The sequence below is a fragment of the Athene noctua genome, chromosome 11 (genome assembly GCF_965140245.1).
Source record: "Athene noctua chromosome 11, bAthNoc1.hap1.1, whole genome shotgun sequence".
NCBI classification, from domain to species: Eukaryota; Metazoa; Chordata; class Aves; order Strigiformes; family Strigidae; genus Athene; species Athene noctua.
In genome coordinates, this window is record NC_134047.1 from 17,784,828 (window position 1) to 17,804,269 (window position 19,442).

The 19,442-nt window shown below is 40.7% G+C and overlaps 1 protein-coding gene across 5 annotated transcripts in view; it reads right to left on the reverse strand.

Annotated features, from left to right (window-relative positions):
• FGF13 (fibroblast growth factor 13) overlaps positions 1-19,442 on the reverse strand; it is a 266,035-nt gene that overhangs the window by 155,745 nt on the left and 90,848 nt on the right. The window contains exon 1 of one of the 5 annotated variants that reach the window (XM_074915183.1): positions 6,684-6,756. The exons of the other annotated variants lie outside the window; for them this stretch is intronic. The gene's annotated coding sequence lies outside the window, so the exon portion shown is untranslated. Of the gene's footprint in view, positions 1-6,683; positions 6,757-19,442 lie in introns of those variants that run through there. 5 annotated transcript variants of the gene reach the window in all.

Genomic DNA, 19,442 nt, shown 5'->3' on the forward strand with positions numbered 1-19,442 from the left:
TGCTCCATTTTTATGTTCTCCCTGACAAAGCAGTTTTACTAGCCAGAAGCTATCCACATCTTGTGCTAATAAATGCTACATATTCATTTATTTCTATTTATTAAACCTCCTCTAGCAACAGTAGAGGTTATTTTAAGACTTGGAAGTAAAAAGGCAATCATTCTGTCATAGAGGGGAGTGTCAGTAAACTGAGACCAGCTAACAAAACCATCAATATGTCAGAAAAGCTCTTTCTGGATCCTTCCATTGCTTTTTGACTAACAAAGCCGGTCTGAGAGGAAGCACAAGCACACACACATGGAGGTACTGTCACCTGCTACTTACACAAGTTTTGAAATGCTCTTTTAATGCTCTTTTTACAGTGTGAAGAAATCATCCAACAAGCATAGTTTTTCATCACAAACCTGAAGCACCTAAAACATAAAAGCCTACTAGCTTAGACCTGCTAAATCGTCCAACCTGACTGCAGCTACTGTACGGGGAAGAGGGAATAATGAACACGTCAAACTATTTTATGCGGTGCACAGATTGTTCCCTATTACACTACCTGGAAGACATAACAAACGAGAGAACTGCAACTTGACAGAAAGCATATACAATTAAAACTTAAAACTCTGGAGGGATGGATAGGAGATGCTTGATTAGGAGACATACTTCACTGCTATATGGTGCAGCTCTTGGCTGTGTTTCAGCTTGAGGGAAATACTTAAGCATGGGCGTCTGTTTATCTTAAAGATGTCAAACCATCAACCAATTTTATAAAACAAAAAGCATTCTGAATGGAAAGTACTTCAGAATAACCAACATGCTGCACTTTTTCACTTTTTTTTTTTTTTTTTTTTTTGTAGAATTAAAAAGTTCTTTATAAATGTATCTTCCCTATTTGCATGTCTAATCTGGTTTCAGCTCTTTACCAAGTTTATTCTAAAGTGGTCTTTCCAAGGAGAATTAAAAAAGCTAAAAAGATGCACAATGAACTTTTGGCAATATACAAATTCTGATGCAAAATTGACCTGATTCTGGAAAAAGTGAAATGTGAACACAGCGTGATATAATTGCATGAATTTGTTATTACACAGTCGTTCTAACGACATCTGCTTCTTTCTTTGCCTCACTGACTTGCACAGTATACAAAGCAGACCGTATTAGATGCTGGTCATTCAGGAAGGACACCAGCTGACTGTGATCTGTATTTCCAACTTGATTATTTTAGGCATATTTATGACATGCCAGAAATCTATTGTTACACAGAAAATAACTGTCTTCAAAAAAGTATCAATAGCAAAGGTGAAATACTTTTAAAATATGACTGAAAGAACAACTTGAAAACAAACATCATAAGAAGGGTTAATTTTCTATCAGAACACTCAGGGATTTTGCACTGGGATTTCTTTTTTACCGTGATTTGTCACTTTGATTTTGCTTGGTGTTTCCTCTCATTTTCATGCATCAGTGTATCACATTCATAAACCAAGTTTGATTCTACCACTCCTACTGGAAGGGCGTTTCAGTGTGTCATACTCAGAAACCCATGTAATACAAAAGAGAACGTGGAAAGTATCACAGAGTATCACTAGCAGAAGGGTTACAGTTAGTTTTTTAAGCATTTGCTCTTTTACTTATAATTAGATTGATCCTCCAGTCAGGCAGACAGTGGTCCTACCTAATCAATAAGTCTGTGCACAAAGAGCAACAGAACTAGGCCAAATACAACAATAAAAGGGTAGAGAAAATGACATTAGATATATACTATCATAATTAAGGACTGAAAGATACAATGGTAAAATTCTCCTCTCTGACCTATGTTGCTGATGAAAGCACAGGGTGTACCTGTACTGTAATTTCTGAATTGGTGATATAAATGGTACTGCCCGTGACTTTCATGGATCTCCCCTGTGCAAATAAAACTCACAAAACCTAAATGGCAATGACAGATCTGTAAAGGATGAGAAACATTTCAGTACAGCTTGAAGAGAAATGCAATGTTAGAACGTAAAAAAATAAAATAATAAATTAAGCTACATGGCACATACTTGAGATAAAAACTAAAATCTCCAAACTGCTAAATCACCAGCCATGATATCCAGGGGCCAGGCCAATCAGCGTGGCCTGAATGCTGCAGAAGACAAGGTTGCTGGACCAGGTGGCTTGATACAGTCTAGCAGGTATTACGTGGTATTTCACAACCCAGCTATCTTTTTCTCTATGAGAGATATAGACAGACTGAATGAAGATCCTTGCATCAAAACTAGTAAGATGCTTCATTCTTAAATAACCCATTCTAGACCTGCCCACTGCTGCATGCATCATTAAGAAACAGAAAATTATTCATATTTCACTATGCAACAAAACACTTCTAACTGAGCCTGAATAGATACAATATGGAAATTGCAATTACAGTAACTCCAGCTGCTGAGACAGAACATGAACAGCAGCCATGGACTCTAAATCCCAGCTTAACAGCGCTTTCCAAAATTCCCCAACAAGACTGAATAACATAGACAATCCCGCAGTGAGGCTTAAGTATATTTTCCCTAAAAGATCTTTTAGTTGTCATCCGTGTTTTGGTGTATTTTTTAAAATTTTATTTTATTTTTTATACTACATGCATTAATTGGAATACAACTAAGTATAACTTATGTGCTCAGCAGCAGCAGTTATGGTGCTGAGACTCGCAGTAAATCCTTATTGCAAATACCTTGTAATATCTGAAATTATCATAAGATGTATTAAGTTTAAAATATAACATGGGGATAAATCATAGAACCACAGAATGGTTTGGGTTGGAAGGGACCTTACAAGCTTGTCTAGACCAACCCCCAGTAGTGCTAAAGCTGTTCCAGCCTTGAAATCTGACAAGAGGAAGGCACAGGAGGAGAATGCCATTTTCAGTAAGAATTAAAGGGAATTACCTGGTTTTGAAATGAGTTTTCCACTTACATTGAAACATCAATCACACAGCTCCCACTTTCAAATTGTCTCATCATTGTTAATACACTGTTTATACAACAATTAAAAACAGAAGGTTTATTTCAATTCTCAAGTACAGCACTCCTGTTGTTTTGTTGGATTTCTTTTTTTCTCCTCCCAAAGATGGCCATAAAAAGAACTAGATATGTTTTTAAACAAAACCAAGTCTCACACATTTATTGGTTTCTCTTGAGAGATGTTAGGTACAACTTAAAGAACAGTAAAGAAATTCTGGTTCAAGTTCCATCAGACTGAACTTGTACTTCACTCAATTAATTAATGAATCCATGCCTTTATTCAAAATGAGGGCTTTCAATCCTGTCATTACAGTCCATAAGCCCTGATGATTATAAAAATATTAGTTCTGAATTGCTCTTGTTAATATTAGGCTGAACCAAATCAATAAATTCAAACTTAGATTAACTGGCACCAAAGAATAGTGCGTATCTTTAAACTGTATAGGCATTGATCTTTGTGTTCAATATTTCTTTTATTTGAAGACATTTAAAAGTATAAGGTAATGGGAAGTCTTTCCACTGAGAAATGCAGGATATTACTATACAATAGACAGTAAAAACCTGTCTAGTTTTCACATGCTTCACTGAGAAAGTGCCAGAGGTAATGAAGACCCATTGCACAACCCCACCTGCCGCTGAAAGAGAGCCAACGTTGAAAGGGATCTATTTTTAGAGGGATAAAGGTCAGCTAGCTAAGGCCTTCAGTCATGCAACGTCATCCGCACGTTAAGCTTTAAGATGCTTCTGAGCAAGGCATTTGCTATACAGTAAATGGCAAATTTTTTTCAAGACATTACATATTTGCAAGTTCACCTTCAGTAAACAGTGCCAAAAGTGCTCTCAGAAAAAAGAAATGGCACAATTACAACTTGAGCAGGAATTAGAAAACGGCTGCACAATATAATGAGAGCCTCTGGAATGCTGTCCTGATCCTGTTCCCATGAGAACAGCAAGAATCAGAGGACGGGTTTTTAGGAAAATATGCAACATTTCTAAGTTCTTGAAGAGCTGCTGAAATGTCATACCATCTACAGGATGTCATAGAACTAGGCAAATACCATCCTGTGTGTGTACACAATGATAAAGCATCACGTTACATACATGCACGTAAAACCACCCTCTTTTACAAGGGGTGGATGAGCCTAAAATCTCACAGCTGGCTGGGACCAGGAATTACACTGCCTCAGCCTGGCCACATACGTGCCACTCAGCAAAGCCCTGATGCCTGCAGTTCTCTGGCTCTGAGCAACACAGGGATTTCAAGTATGGAGTCTGGGACTTGCTGAGCAACCTCATCAGAAAAACAATGGCTAACACAAGGCTTCACCTGTGGCAAAACACAGCACGTGTAGGAATACCCATGTAAAAAGTGATGCTGTTCACTTACTAGACAGTGAGTGGGATTTTTGGTTGAAAAATTTCGAAGGTTGAATTCAACAGTGGGTGAGCCAAGCACAGCCTAAAATGGGAGGTGTAGCTACAGCTGCACATCACACCTCATGGAGGAGAGCCCAGGCATGGCAAGTGCCAAGGGCCAACATACGGAAGACAGATGTGGAGCTACAGCTGAAGAGCAGCCACAGAGCTGTAACTACTGGCAGAAAAAGGAAATGGCCTTCAGGTCTGTGCAAACCAAGTCTTCTCTGTTTGTCCAGCTTCATCTCCTACACCTGGGGTGTAAGCTGGTATCTGCCCCGATGTACATGATGGAGGAATTAAGATATGTATGCAAATTAAGATATGTATGCACTATTTTGCATTTGCCTTGCTTTCACTTGTGATGTCTGAGTTGAAATTAAGCCACTCTTCATCTCCCCTAAATGGGATTTCTTGTTGGGAGGGAACAGCCCACAGAATCATAAAAGAACCATCTTCCTGCTCTATAGCAGGTCTCCCTTTTCACTATGTAAGTGTGAACCCTCTCTGCCAGTCCTGGGGAGTTGGTGTTCAATGAGGAGCAGCACTTCAGAGGGGACCTACTAGGACTACTACCCACAAGAAAACTAGTCTGGCTTCTGTTCTGGATGTAGCTTACTACATGCGGCATGTAAATGAAATAAAATAAATCCCAAGTATTTCTACTATTAATATCCTGGTCTTTAGCTGATGAGGGAATGACCACAGTCCTATCACAATGAATGAGATGAACAGCAGCATAGAAGGTCACTACTGATACGCAGCTGTGAACTCACAGAAAAAATAGCTTACTCCAGTGTAAGTCAATGCACATTTGTAGATCCTTGTAGACAAATGGTATGATAGAATGGTGGGGATTGATTTCATGTTTAATTTGCAAAATAAACTTGTACAGAATGGTGGGGATTGATTTCATGTTTAATTTGCAAAATAAACTTGTACAGCAAACTTGTAGAGGATCAGAACATCATGAATTTTGACAGCTTTGTAGAAATGAAGAAAGAACAGCAGGAAAAATGAAAGAACACAAGAATGAAACTTTGCAAACTGACACCCCTCATCCAGGAGCCCTTCCAACTGGAACACTACCAGCACTGCTGTGCTGGCACCAGTCACAGGAGGATCCAACTCATTCTCCTTCCTTTCAGAGTCCATACACCTAACAGGAGCAAAAATGTAGTCCTTGAGGATGCTAGATGTGACTTTGAATGGCAGAATGAAGGCGGCAGTCTATTAGGTGGCCTTTGTACAGTGGGAAGACACATAACGCAGGCAAGAGATCTATAGTGCCTGCTACTTTCTGCCATGCCTTCAAAGACCTTATCTGCCCAACAATAAAACGCTCATTTTACTTAGTAACTGCTCTCACAAATCGTTCAAGCTATATAATGCAGAAAGCAGGGCTTTGAATGAACTGCAGTGAATCTTACATGTTTTAGGGACACTGGAGAGAAAAAGAGTGTTTTGCCTGTACTCTCTTCTTAGCGAGATGGGGAAAGAAAAGGGAAAAAAGAACTAAAGAAGATGTAGTTCATTGCACTGTATTTCTTGCTTCACTGTTATTTTTATTATTTGTCATTGCCTAGGGCACATGAGTTTATACTAAGTGAAAAAGTGGAGGAACAAAGTACAATTTCTATTTTTTCTCTCCTACATTCCCACAAGTTACAGTCGCTGACATGCCGCAACTTTTGTCACCATTATTCAGAATGGGCCTTCCTGCTCTTTTATCGCACTGCTTTCTGTTTCATCAGAAGTTGAGCAGCAATTTCCTTCATAGCTCAGATCACAGACGTAAAAACGTTCACCACCATCAGAATGATTTACAAAAGGCACTAGTCCTCTGCATCCTCAATACAGACACTGGCCTTCCTGTCTCCACTTTTATGACAGGTAGCAAATGAAGTAGAAACGAAGTAATATAACAAAGACAAATCATTCATCTTGGGAAGGTCTGCATCAGACCAATTAAAATAATGTCTTAGGCACACTGCGATAACATACTGTACCTATGGGAAGAGGCTACTAGCATGAGCAAGCCCTGCAATTGCTATTTTCTCCAATTATATCCCCAGAGATTTCTAGCTCTAGCATAATACAAGATTAACAAATTAAAATATATTAAAAAATTCATCTTTGTATTTTTTCCAATAAGCTGTTAAAGGTGATGATAGTAACAAATCTCTGCCTGCAAGCTGGTCCTCACACAGGAAGCTCACATAAGTCAGTGTGAACACCAGCTACAGTGAGAATTACTGAGGGCGAGGAAGGTTTGCAGACCTGGGTGCAGAGATGGGTCGCACAGCTGCAGTCCACGTTATGAGCCCATCAACTTCCCTGTGAGGCGAGGACTTTCCTGAAGTAGGTAAAAGGCTGTATCCTGCACTCCTGTTAGCACCAGAGGTGCAGAAGCTCCTGCTCAGCGCTCTCCCACGTTGCATTTGATGTTATGGGGCCAGGCAGCTCTCTGTTCCCCACTCAGATCAGGGCTGCATCCATCCGTACTGCATCGCTGAGGCCCAAGGGCTCGGGGCTTTGCATTTATATGCCAGTGTCCACTATTATACTATAAAGAATCAAATAAAGAGGATGTAAATCCTCACCACTCCTCAGTATAAGCCGTCCACGTTGCTCCATCCTTTGTCATGTCCTCAGCAGCAGTATCCTCTAGAGTTAAATCACAGGCATAAAAATGCTCACTGCCGGAATGATTTACAGAGCTGTAATACAAACAGCAGCCTCCGTCCCTCCTGCTGCGGCAGGCAGCACAGGAGGAGATGCCAGAGACCAGAGCATGAAGACAGTTGGCAAGAGGGCAAGCTAGAGATGGTCTTAGGCAGGCAAAAACCCGCACGATTTCATTCAGCCCTGCACTCAAAGTGCCCTAGTAGTCCTATAAATTTTCTGGCTGAATTTCAGAGCTGTGTCTGCTGCCCAGCCACAGGGATATGGGTACCTTCTACCACAGATCTTCCTCTAGACAGTCAGTCCTGTCTCAGAAAAGATGCTCCCTCGTCTGTGGATTCTCCCATGTGGCTATAAATCAATCAAAATCTGGTTTAGAATTTTGTTCTTCTCTCATCTAGAGTCCTAGTCTAAAAATAGTACCCATTCCCTTCACATCTGTTGATTTTCAAATGATTTTATAACACTGGTATCTAATTATAGTGTATCACTGCTCAATACAATTACATGCCATTTACTGTTTGGATGGCCAGAGGGAACTCTTTTCATATTCCAAATAAATTCTTCATCAACATCACGCTGGTTTTGTTTCAAAGATCTAGCAGAAAGACTGAAAAAAATAGTAGGGTTTTTTTTTTTAGCTCATCACTTCTGACCACTTCAAAGGTTTACCACAAAATCTGGTGTCAAAAACAATGAACAAGAGTTGAACATTGAGGAGATTACAAACCACAGAAAATCCACTGTGACAGAGTTAACTGAAGCATGATCATACAGGCTATCAGACAAATCTGGATCACTTGAATGGACTAGCACAGCTTAAAGGGGTTTTTCTTTCATTTATAATTAACCACTTGGCTGTCACATCATTGTATCCACATACTCTGGTTGTGAATGTTTACACTGAAATCTCTGTAGAAGACACAGAGCCTGTGAGCTAGAAAAGGTGAGAAGGGAAGTTATACATGTGCACCAGTGAGATACTAAGTTTAGCATCATGAAAGCAGCCAGAGCGGAGGGAGAACCGTTCACCAGCCAAACAGCCACCGAGGCAGCAGCTTGATGCACTTCCCTGGGTGCCTTCATCCCAGCCTACAGAAACATTATTTTGAGGTGATGGAGCACAGTGAGGTTTTGGCTTGTGCAGTCTGACTTCTGATATGGGGTGCAAGGATAAACTTCCACTAGGAAGAGGTTATCAGACAAAAAGTCACTAACACTCCCAAAAAGCATCAGACGACACAGACAGCGGTCTATGTAACTTGAGATAGATTTCCCAGGAAGTTCTCAAGGAGACAAAAAACTTGTCATGCTATTAGCAACCCTCGAAATGGAAACTGCATTAGGAAATATAATAATGAAGTATGGAACTCCAGTTTAAACAATGAACAAAATAATTTAAGCAAATTAAATACAGCCCAAACTGCTTTTAAAAAAAAAGCTGCTTCTGCCAGTAAATATACTCAAAGTAATTTTACAGAATGACAGAATAACTGAGGTCTGAAGGGACCTCTGGAGACCACCTAGCAAAAGCTCCCACTCATACAGGGCCGGATAGATCAGGTCACAAAAAGTTTACGCATTCAGGTCCTCAGCTACTCCTCTCAGAAAAAGCCATTTCACCAGAGGTAAAGGCAAGCTCAGAGTGTTTGCGATTTACTTTAAAATGCTGAAAATGCAGCTGTGAAGACTCAGCCTTCTAAGAAAGGCAGTGAAATGTTCAGCGCTTCACAAACAAAGCCTTCAGCACTGCAGCAAGCACATTCAGATCTCAGCCAGTCCTTGAAGAGGACACCTGTATAAATCTAGTTTCTCTAAACTTGATACAACATAGGCATCTTCAGTGGCTTATCTACTTGTGTACCGCTGGCATTTTAAAAGAAGACTTTACTTTCTTTTTCCTATTTAGGATATTCTTCAAAGTGTAGTTCGACTCATTTATCACTGCAATCAGGGTCCAGAAACGTGTGCAGCAAAATCTTTAACTCCCCCAGACAAGACCAGGCAACGACGCTCAGCTCTGGAGAGACACAGACCCATCTCGTTGGCACAAGAGCCAACGTGCATTTGGAGACTTCCCAACGTCACAGAGAGTCTGTCCCTCACTGATTGCATCACAGCAAATGGAGAGCACTCTCCCAGTGTAATACCGGACCCCCAGTCTGCCACCGGCAGCTAATGGTAAGAGGGGGCGTCGTGTGGCAGCGTGTCACCTGCACTCCTTGAGGAATGGTCAGAGCTGTTGGTTATTTGGACCAGTTGTGTCTCGCATGTTGTCATATACCTGTCCTTCCTTCAGGCCTCTCAAGGAAGAAGCTGTCTGCTTCACAAAGTAGTCAAAGGGAATAAGGTTTATGCTATTGTAAAGCATCCACAGGGCAAAAGTCTGAGTAGACACTCCACAACTCAACCACAGGCCATGACACTGTACGACATTGAGCTTTGTCAGTCCCACTGCTGAGCTGATACATGTTTCTACAGCCCTTTGTAAAACACTGCGACACTGCTCCAAGAGCAACAAACACCACAGAATTCTGTTCACTACAGGCCCTTCGCTTTGTCTCCTGGCAGCTCTGAGGGATTACTAATTCTGCAATAGTTGCCAGCACCAATACACCAACCAGTGGGTTGAATATTTTAGCTGTAATAAATAGGTTTAAAGAAAGGCTTTCTTCACTGACAACCTGCTTTCTTTTTGCCAGCAGGCATGAATCAAAACAGAATCACAGTACCCTAGCCTGACTTCAAAGGATACAAACACTTAATTTTCTGCAGCCTTTGCTTCACTGTCCATTCTACTGCAAATACACCCCCAGCCCACCCCCACCCCCCACCCCCCCAATTCTTTCATCACCAATTTAACATTCTTTTTTTAAAGATGACAATGCAGAGAGGATGAGATGCATTTCCAGCAAAGGCTGACCTGGTATGACCTTGTTTATTTTCCAGAGCCTGCCCAGCCTGGACACACACACAGTGGGTTTCTCCAGGGGCAGGAGGCTGAGCTGGGGAATGCAGAGCCTCTGGACTCCCAGGGCTGCTTCCCCAGACAGAGCCTGGGCTCCAAAGGTTGATGTGCGCCAGCAGATGGGAGGCAGCACGTGATTTCCTTTTGCTCTGTGGCATAGCAGAAGACTAGAGATCAGATCTAGGATTTAATGCAATGATGCAAGTGAGGCAATTAGTAAATGACTTGGCATCTGCAGACCAGCAGGCCCCTTGTTAACCAGCTAAGCACATTATCTTCACAGAGATCATAGATTTTTCCCTTAAGCTAATTGTCTGCGCATAACTTCTGCAACTTGTCATATCCTACTGCAAACTTGGGCTCCAACCCTGCAAGGTACCTCCTGCCCTTGCTCCACTGACATCCATGGGAAGCAGCATGCCCCAACCTCCCTGACAAGAGCATTTTCAGGCTCAGAAGGCTCAGTGAAAGATCAAGGAGAAAGGAGACATTACTTTACCAAAACAATAATACTTCTTATGCTCCCGAAAAATCTTTTATTCACTAGTTTCCATTCAAGGGGGAAAAAAAAGGTTTCACTTGTGAATGGCCTGAACAACAGGCTCTAATTAGTCCTGTCCTTCCTGTTCTCTCAAGTCTTGGTTCATCTTTACTCTGTGCCTGTTTCACAACCAGAAGAACATCAATCAGTCTGGGCAACAGCCCTTGTAAAATGCTAGTGCTTATCAAGCAGGGGTACTCCACCAGTAATACAGCCAACTTCAGCTAAGCTTAGGACAAGTAAAAAGAAAACAATGAAAATTTCATGTTCTCCTGCCCCACAATTATCTAAAAGTTAACATAAAATATCAGGTGTTTGCATTAAACAAGTTAATTCCAGTTTAAAAGGTGGAAAATATCTCAGGAGTGGTGACTGAAGCATCCACAATGCTTTGAGAACCCAGCAAACAACCTCTTTCTGACTTTCAGGCACTGAACAGGCTTTAGCCTGTTTACTGTGTCCAAAAAAACAATTCTGGCAATTAAAACCTGGCCCTTTTAACAAAGTGGCTCACATTTTAGACAGATGCAATGTCAGCCATAAGGCTACATACAGTTATAAGGACAGACATTTTTCAAGTGCTGCTTTCTATAGGAGGAAAACAACGTGTGATCCATGCAAGAGAGAAGGTAAGGACATGCCTTCTGGTGAAAGAAACCCTCTTCTGTCTTCTACCGCACAGCATGACAACCCCACACCCCGGGGAGATAAGAGAGGTGTGAGTAACCATTAGACAATCACGGAGCATGCTGCATTGGTGTGCCTTTCATCTCAGAGGGCTTGATGGTACTGGCCATCCTTTGATGCTCGCAAACATCCTGAAATTGCTCTTGGCCATCCTTTGATGCCCACAAACATCCTGAAGCTGCTCTTATTTCAGCCAATGGCCGTTTCACTATCAGAAGCTGCCTAGGTACTACCCTACCGAACCCTGGCCAGTCATGTCAGTAATAACAGGAGCACACAGCTAAACTGCAAAAGTGTGGCTAGCATCGAGGCCAACATGACGAGAGAGGAAAAGCCCTCAAAAGAGCACTGTGGGGTTTGTATTAAAGCTGTGCAGAAAATGACAGAACTGCCCTGTGAAAATATTTGAGAGCACAGCAGGAATATTCCCTTCCATCTTGGTATGAAAAGCCAACATCTCTACAACCATCACCAGTCTGAAAAGCGTAAAATCAAATTTCAGTTCAGGTCAGACAAAAATGCCATTTAATTTTGATCATATTAAAAACAAAACAAACAAGGAAAAAAACACGAAAAACCTGCAGGATTGGTTTGTTTGCTTTAAAGAGACCTGAAATACGAAAGAGGTTACATTCATTTCTCCCTCCTTTGCATTTCAGGTAGGTTGTTACTTTCATCTCTTTTGTAAGAAATTTAGGCCCTTTTCCAGGGCTCTTTACACCCACGCTTGATTTGGTACATCAATCATTTGTCTCCTCAATCAACTCCACCTACTGTCACCTTGAACTTTAGAGGCAGATGACAGAAGTACTGAGTATTTTGAAATACAACGTTCTGTTTTCTGTAGGCCCCATCTCGCTTCCCTCATACAGCTTCTGGCTCATTTTAGGCTTGACTCTAATCCTTCACCACATGACACCGTTCCTCAGCCCAGAGGCCTGTTGTCCCCTCTATAAGTCATGTGTGAGCTTTGCTGCAGGTAGATGCTGCATGGCTGGGACCAGCTTCTGGACAACTGCACGTTACTGAATACTAGAGCTACAGCCCTCCAGGGACCTGCCAGATCAGGCTACTGAACTACCACTGGGTACGTGGATGGCTTGACATTTTCAGACATTTGTCCTTCAGCAGCAAAAGACTCCAGTGAGACTAAAGCAAACTGTTCTCAAAATGAGTATTGATCATACAACAATGTTCATTTTGAAACAGCCATGTTATCTGATCATTCCTGCTCTTCCATTTCCTCTGTGGATAATTTTGATTGCACTTTTGAAAGCACAGTCTGCCCCATTAAGATATTTAAAACTGCAACACAATACAGAGCTGAAAACTGTTGCAGAATGCAAGTAATCAGCAGAAGCACAGAGCAGTATTTTGTCGATATTTATTTTACATGGACTGCTCATGTCAGGAGCATTTTATAGATGCTTGAAATTCCCTATCCCATCTTTTGCTTTTGTCATATGATACAAGACGACCTGTAAGATGAACGTAGCCCTCCTCCATCTCAATAGATGCAGTTATCACATTCCCACTCTCGCTCTTCATATTTTATTAACGTGGCAGGCTCCACGCTTGTCCCAATTGCAAGGAGCAGGACAAGATCTCCCTCAGGCAGGACAAAAACATTTCTGCAGAAACCTTGCCACACGCACAGACGGGAGGTATCAGGTTGAGCTGCAAGTGCCAGCTTCGCTGCAGCTGTTGGTGAGGCAGGTTCCTCGACAGTGATGAAGCGTGCTCTCACCACGGGACAGGAGATGCTACCTGATGGCCTGGGGCCAGCTGGGATGCTCACATCATCACACTGCTGGAGGAGGTCTCTGCCACGCACCGGGCTGCCGGGTGGGTTACAGAGTGGGAAAATATTTTGCAGATGCAAGCAGAGAAGGACTTTGAGGGAACAAGATTAATATGCTTGAGTTCAGATTTCTTGTAGGGACTAAACACCTCATCACAACATGCTGTTCAGTAACACTACGTCAGCTAACAGTTGTAACAGTGTGCTTCCAAGGAGGGAACTTAATAACTACTTTTATTAAACAGAGCCCAATGTTTGCTACCTTACCACAACTTGACATTTCCAGAAGGTCACAGACATCTTCAAGCTAAACTATTCAGTAACAATACTACTCTGCATAGTATTTGTAACATTTAAACTTTCTCATGATTTCCCTTATGAGATTAACATAGGTTTCCAAGTAATTCACCAAACTGAGAGCAACTGATGCTCTGTGACTGTGCTAGAAATTAAGTTATTGTAAACTGCAGTGCAGTGCAGGTGCTGACTGCTCTCTGGTAAAGAGAAAATTTCACACAGTTTCAGCAAATCATAAATGTATTTAATTAAGAGTTTGTGAGCAGCCCCATTGAAAATAGTGGCAACACACTTCTGTGTAGCGTTGAAAACATGCTAAGGGTCACAAATTTTTTCTGAACATGGTTCAGTAACTACACTAGAAATAAAATCTGAAGACTGGTATGATAGAATTTGAAAGCAGTATGATATTCTGATGAAATAACATTCCCCTCCTTTAGCACCTCGGAAGCTACCACCATTACGTTTCAGTCCAAGCACCACTGGTGATTTATATTTACTGAAGATGAAAGCCAACGACAAGCCCACTCTAAGTCTTTTTCTCTTTCAATTTATGCAAAGGCCAAATTTAACTTCAATCAGACTAGCACAGGAAAGCTCTGTCCATTAGCTGACAATGCAGTTCAGCTTGAAACTATCTTTTTTTTTTTTTCCTTTCATGTTCTATTGATTTGTATAGGCATAAGTCTATCTTGTTCTGATTGTCCAGTTTTAGTATTTGTCACAGAATAATTCACTAGAGTAGGTACAGACAAAGCTGAAGACATATAACAGCATGAAGATAATGAAATTTTTAGTTAAATCTTTTGGTGTTAAAATTTTTATAGACCTACAGAAAGCTACAAAATAAACTACAATATAACAATCATGCAACTGATGAATGATATTCATGAATTGGTGAATGAACAGATAAAGGCAGATAAATCACAGACACAAGTATAAAGACAATATCACTTTTTATGGCACTGATTACAGGTGCTGTTCAAGTCTGTCTGGCCATCACATTAAATCTAACTATATAGATCAACTCATGTCAGTATCTACAGAGAAAAACAAAATCTCTTGCAGGTTTTTCTTCTGCCCCAGTTCTTAAACCTCAGCTAGGGTTTTCTTTTCTTGGATCAAAAACATTTAAGGCAATTCCAAGTGTTTTTTCTGTCTTAAAGATAAACTCCTCCTTCACTGAATTACCGTAACATTTGCTTTCTCTCAGCAATTCAGCCACTGAAATTCAAAAAGAAATGTAGGATCAAGTAAGCAGTTACCTCTCCACTGGCCATGAGGAGATTTTCAATCACAGATGCAGCTCAGTTTGGAAACTGCCACACAGAAAATGTGATTTCAAGATTTTTTTACCACGTATCTGAACTGAGTATACACACTCATAATTACACAGACAGTCCCTGCACACAGAGAGCTAAAGTCTACGTGCTACGAGGCCATAACAATCAGCCTAGCAAGAGTCTTCTATCCACAATCAGCAAGTGAAGATAGCTTCCCTCTATAGATGTGGAAGTGAAGTGGCCCTTACTCAACATAAAAATTCAGTTCATACACTGCACTATTGTACACTAAATATATAAGCAAGTTTTCAAATCTCCAGAGAGCAAGATAATGCTGACAAAGACAAAAAATCCACCGCGCACTTCAGGTCTAACATGTAACATTTCAAGATATACCGTCCTTAATCTAAAGCTGGGCTCTCCCAAGCAGTAATATTCACCAAAATAACAGCTCCTGAGTCTGACTGAATTCTTTATTGAGTTATTCAAGATTGCTCATAGGCTTTGCTCTCAACTTCCTACATCTAACCTCAGGAAATTCCCACATCAGCTTAACAATAAATTGAGTTCTTTGTCACACATAATGAAAGAACAGCCACAGAGTTAATTCCTGCCTGCTTGGCCCACAGCCAATACAAAGCAAAGAGAAATTGGGGGGCATCGGCATTTAAACTGCATTTCACAGAGTTGCCACCACTGTATATTTAAGCAGAAGTAACTCAGAGGTTTCTTAAAAAGGGATCACCTTGACTGGCTGCAGAGAGTTTCACAGCTTCTGAGTATCTCCAGAAAGTACAAGGAAACAGTTACCTGAACCCTGCCCCACTTAGCGCTTTAGGAAAATGAAAAGGAGGGAAAAACACTCGGGCAGCTTCAACACGGCAGTATCTAACTTGCTGATGGAGTGGCAGTATCAACCACGAAACAAAAAGTGCCAGGATTCATGCAAGGCTCAAGAATACTGAAATACTTTTCCATAAGCAGCACAGTCTAAAAGAGCAAAAGCACTGTCCGTTGCTGCTCTGCTGGCACATAGGGCTTGGGTGATGGAGATACCTGACCTATAGGCTTAAAATATAAAATAATAAATAGGTATCAAAACCTATCAGGTGATCTAATGACATTACACAGGCTGATTTTTAAAAATGCAAGAACAAAATGTGGAAAAAAACGTGCAGTAGGAAGTAACACTCCAAATAAACACGCAGCTAAGTATGGGAAAAGTTCTAATGCATTTGTCTGTTTGAAATAGTACTCACTCGATGGTTCATCTCAAGGCACGGGATTTATAGTCTTTATCCTCCTCAAATGACTCCCAGATAAAATTAGTCAGGTGATTTGCAAGATATATTGATTAAAGAGGATTTAGCTGGGGCAACATAAAAAAACATCCAGCTTTATCTTTCAGTGAAAATGAAAGAATGAAAGCCTGCAAGCTATTATCACTGTATGTAAATTAAGCCTTATTAATGAATGAATTAACTAACTACACTGAAAATGTAGATAGAAGTTAAAATGATGTGTTCTCCCTCATGGAAGAAAAAAAAAAAAAAAGTAGATCTGAGAAAAAAGCAATACAAATAAAACAAGTTTCTACTGTTTGTTTTTCATTTTTTCTAAATCTGTAACAGGATGGATTTTCATCTGAACATTCCTGAAAAAAACTAAGATGTTTCCTCCTGCAATTCACAACTTTTTCAGCCTTTACATATCAAACATCCTCAGCTTCCCTCTATTAAATCCCACGTAACATGAACTTCCCAAACTTTTCACACTGAGCACTGCTTTCCTCAGGGTTAACTTTCAAGCTCTCAAAAAACAAAACATCCTGACTGTGCCGTGCACAGACTGAAAAACCAGGGATTCTTCTGACACGGGGAAACAGCAATGGGCACCCTCAGCTCCCCCAGCTGCGTGGGGGCTGTGCCGGGGCTCCAGCTTTGCAGGAGACCTTCAGAGGAGTGTCCTGGCAGTAGCTCAACAGATGGTTTATTTTATCTGCAGGCTAACATATCTTTCACGTTACAGATTTGTGAAAACACATGTATGACTTTACGTACTGTAAAAATCAAAATCCACTAATCTGAGCATACTGGGTAAAAGCAGCATGGTTCCCTATAAAGGGGTCAAGCTTAAAGCTATATGTGCATAGGACTATACAATCCTCTATGGAATTGTCCATAATGTTCGCATGGAAAGAAAAAGAACTTATTGGATATGATTTAATACCATATTCCTTACACCGACAAGTGCTTGCACTCCCTCAAGCAGTGCCACTGATAGCAAGGCATTCATCAAAACACATGGCAGTTCACACTCTGTGCCTAGTAGCATTTAGAAGTATAATTTTGTGTGAAATAACTGTTACTCGAGTTTCATCCAAAAGTCCTTGAGCATTATTTGTGCTTCACAAATTACACTGGACACCTTTGTCTCAGAAAAGCTGCAGTGTACCGAACTCCGGACCGTGCTGCAGAAGGGGAAGCAAAAGGAAACCAGCTTGGAAACCCTTGTCGTGGAGGTCTTAATACATTTACTCACTTGTTAACAACTCCTCTGAGATGGTTTTGCTGCATCTTAATATGCTAGGCAAGATGTACCTTCCCAACGGCAGAATACACTCCATTATGGAGAAAAGATAGGGAAAAAAGGTCTGCTTAACACACTGCTTGCCTAGAAAGCTGCTCTGGTCAAGCCGTGATTTGGGTTACATCTGCCAAGTAGCTTAAGATAGTAAAAAAAGAGAGGGGTTCAGCCTGGCTGATAAAAGAGCAGTGATGTCAGCAGCCCCCTTCTCGTCTGCTGTCAGCTGGAGCACTCATCTACAATGCAATATCCTGCCTCCAGCTGAGCACATTCGAACTGGCAGCATTTATTGCCCAGGAAGGTGCCGTGACTACGCTGCACCACGAGGGAAGCAAGAAGGACAGTTTTCAATCTGTCTTCTCAACGCTGCTTTATTTCCTTAAATATTCAGCTGAGCCCAGACTGACTCCACAGGTCAGCAGCTAGATACTTTCCAGGGATGCAGGAGAAAGGCATTTAAATTCCCTCAGGCTGAAAAAGGGAAATGAGTTCAAATCCACAATCTGAGGTTCATCAGCTCATCCGGGAACTACTGGGAAAAAGCACTATGTCCCAGATGTGTTCTTGTTTTATGAATCATTCTCTAGCAATTAACTCATTTCAAGAAGATAAAGATGCTTCAAAGGTTTTTTTATTTTTATTTTTGGTTTGAGTTAAAAATACATACTCTTTTCAGTGAGACATATTGACAAATTTTCTTTTAGATTCAGAACATATCTATTTTGTTTTTATGTGCTATTTTAGATCAAGTGCAGACCCAAAAAATAAATTCAATTATGTATTCAGCTCTATACTGAAGTTTCATTTAAAGTCAAAATAAAAAGTATCCACAGACCCTGATGGGGTAGAGCAGTAAAGTGGCAGGTTAAAAGATCCAGGACTTCTGCTTAGTGGGCACATTTCTATGCCTTGTTGTCTTTGCAGCCTTTCCTAAAATTCCCATCATTGACAAGAAAGTTCTCATGTGAACAATTTCTTGATTGTCATGTTGCATTTCCAAGAAGACAAAGACCAGCTTGTTTTACCATATCCAAGGCACAAAAAAGAAGTTGGAAGCTGGCAGCACAGCCACTTCAAGCCTACTTTATAGCAACTTCTATGACACCAGTGCTTCAGCAGCAGGTATGGGAGAGGAAAACCAAACCCAGGAGTCACCTGTCAGGAGAAGACCTGTAAAAACATGAGATCTTCCTTCTGTTTTGAACAGGAGATGGACTCACGTTGTTTGGGGTTTTTTTTCTGTTTTGTTTTGGTTTTTTTTTGTTTTACACAATGCAGGCCTGCTTTTCTTTCCTCCATTTGAATTTAATGATACCTCAAGGAGGAACAAAACATAACCCTCAGGCTCAGTTTTACCCCAAGATCAAACTGTTTCCCAGTGAGACCAGTTAAGGTTAAGGCTTGCTTTCAAATTCAGTTTAAAAATATAATTTTTTTACTTAAACCAATTTCTGACTCTGTTAACAAGCCAATGGAATTCCATATTCTGGGCTGTGACTCTATGGAAAGGCTCAAATTCTAACACCCATGCAGACAAAAGTTCTCCTGATGTCAGTGGAAATACTTGTGCAAGTAAAGTAAGCAAGATGTACGAGCTAACGGAATGTCATCCTTCAGCAAAATGACCCAATTTATGTTGTTTTATGTTTAAAGCAGGCATTCCATTGTTTTACAAAAATAGATGCTCTAGCCTTTAGAAAAAAAAAAAACCACCACCACCCCCTTCCTTGATTCCCACATCACGAGCACTGAAATCAAAATATCTGTCTTAATCTGTGAAATCACTGTTAAAATTTTGTTAATTTAGGTCAGTCAATTGCTTCTAAAATTTTAAAAGCTCATTGCAGACTTTCTGCATATTCAGCAATTAAACTTCTACACTGCACCTGGTAGTTTCCCACCTTGCATTCATAAAACAGATCCAGTTTTATGGAAGCACAGCATGTGGTATGTAATTACTTCCAAGAAGTCAAGTAAAGCAGTTGGTCTCTTTTACAGTCCAATAACTTTCAATACTAAAATCACTTTAAAGAAACAATTTAAATGAAACTGAAGAACCAATTTGAGCTTTCATGACTTGAATTTTTTTTTAATTGCTATGGTTGTTCAAAAGCAACCTGTGTTCCTTCCATTGTGGTATGTCAGACTGAAAGTATTACCCGATTCCTTTGCACAGCACTTAATTTAACCT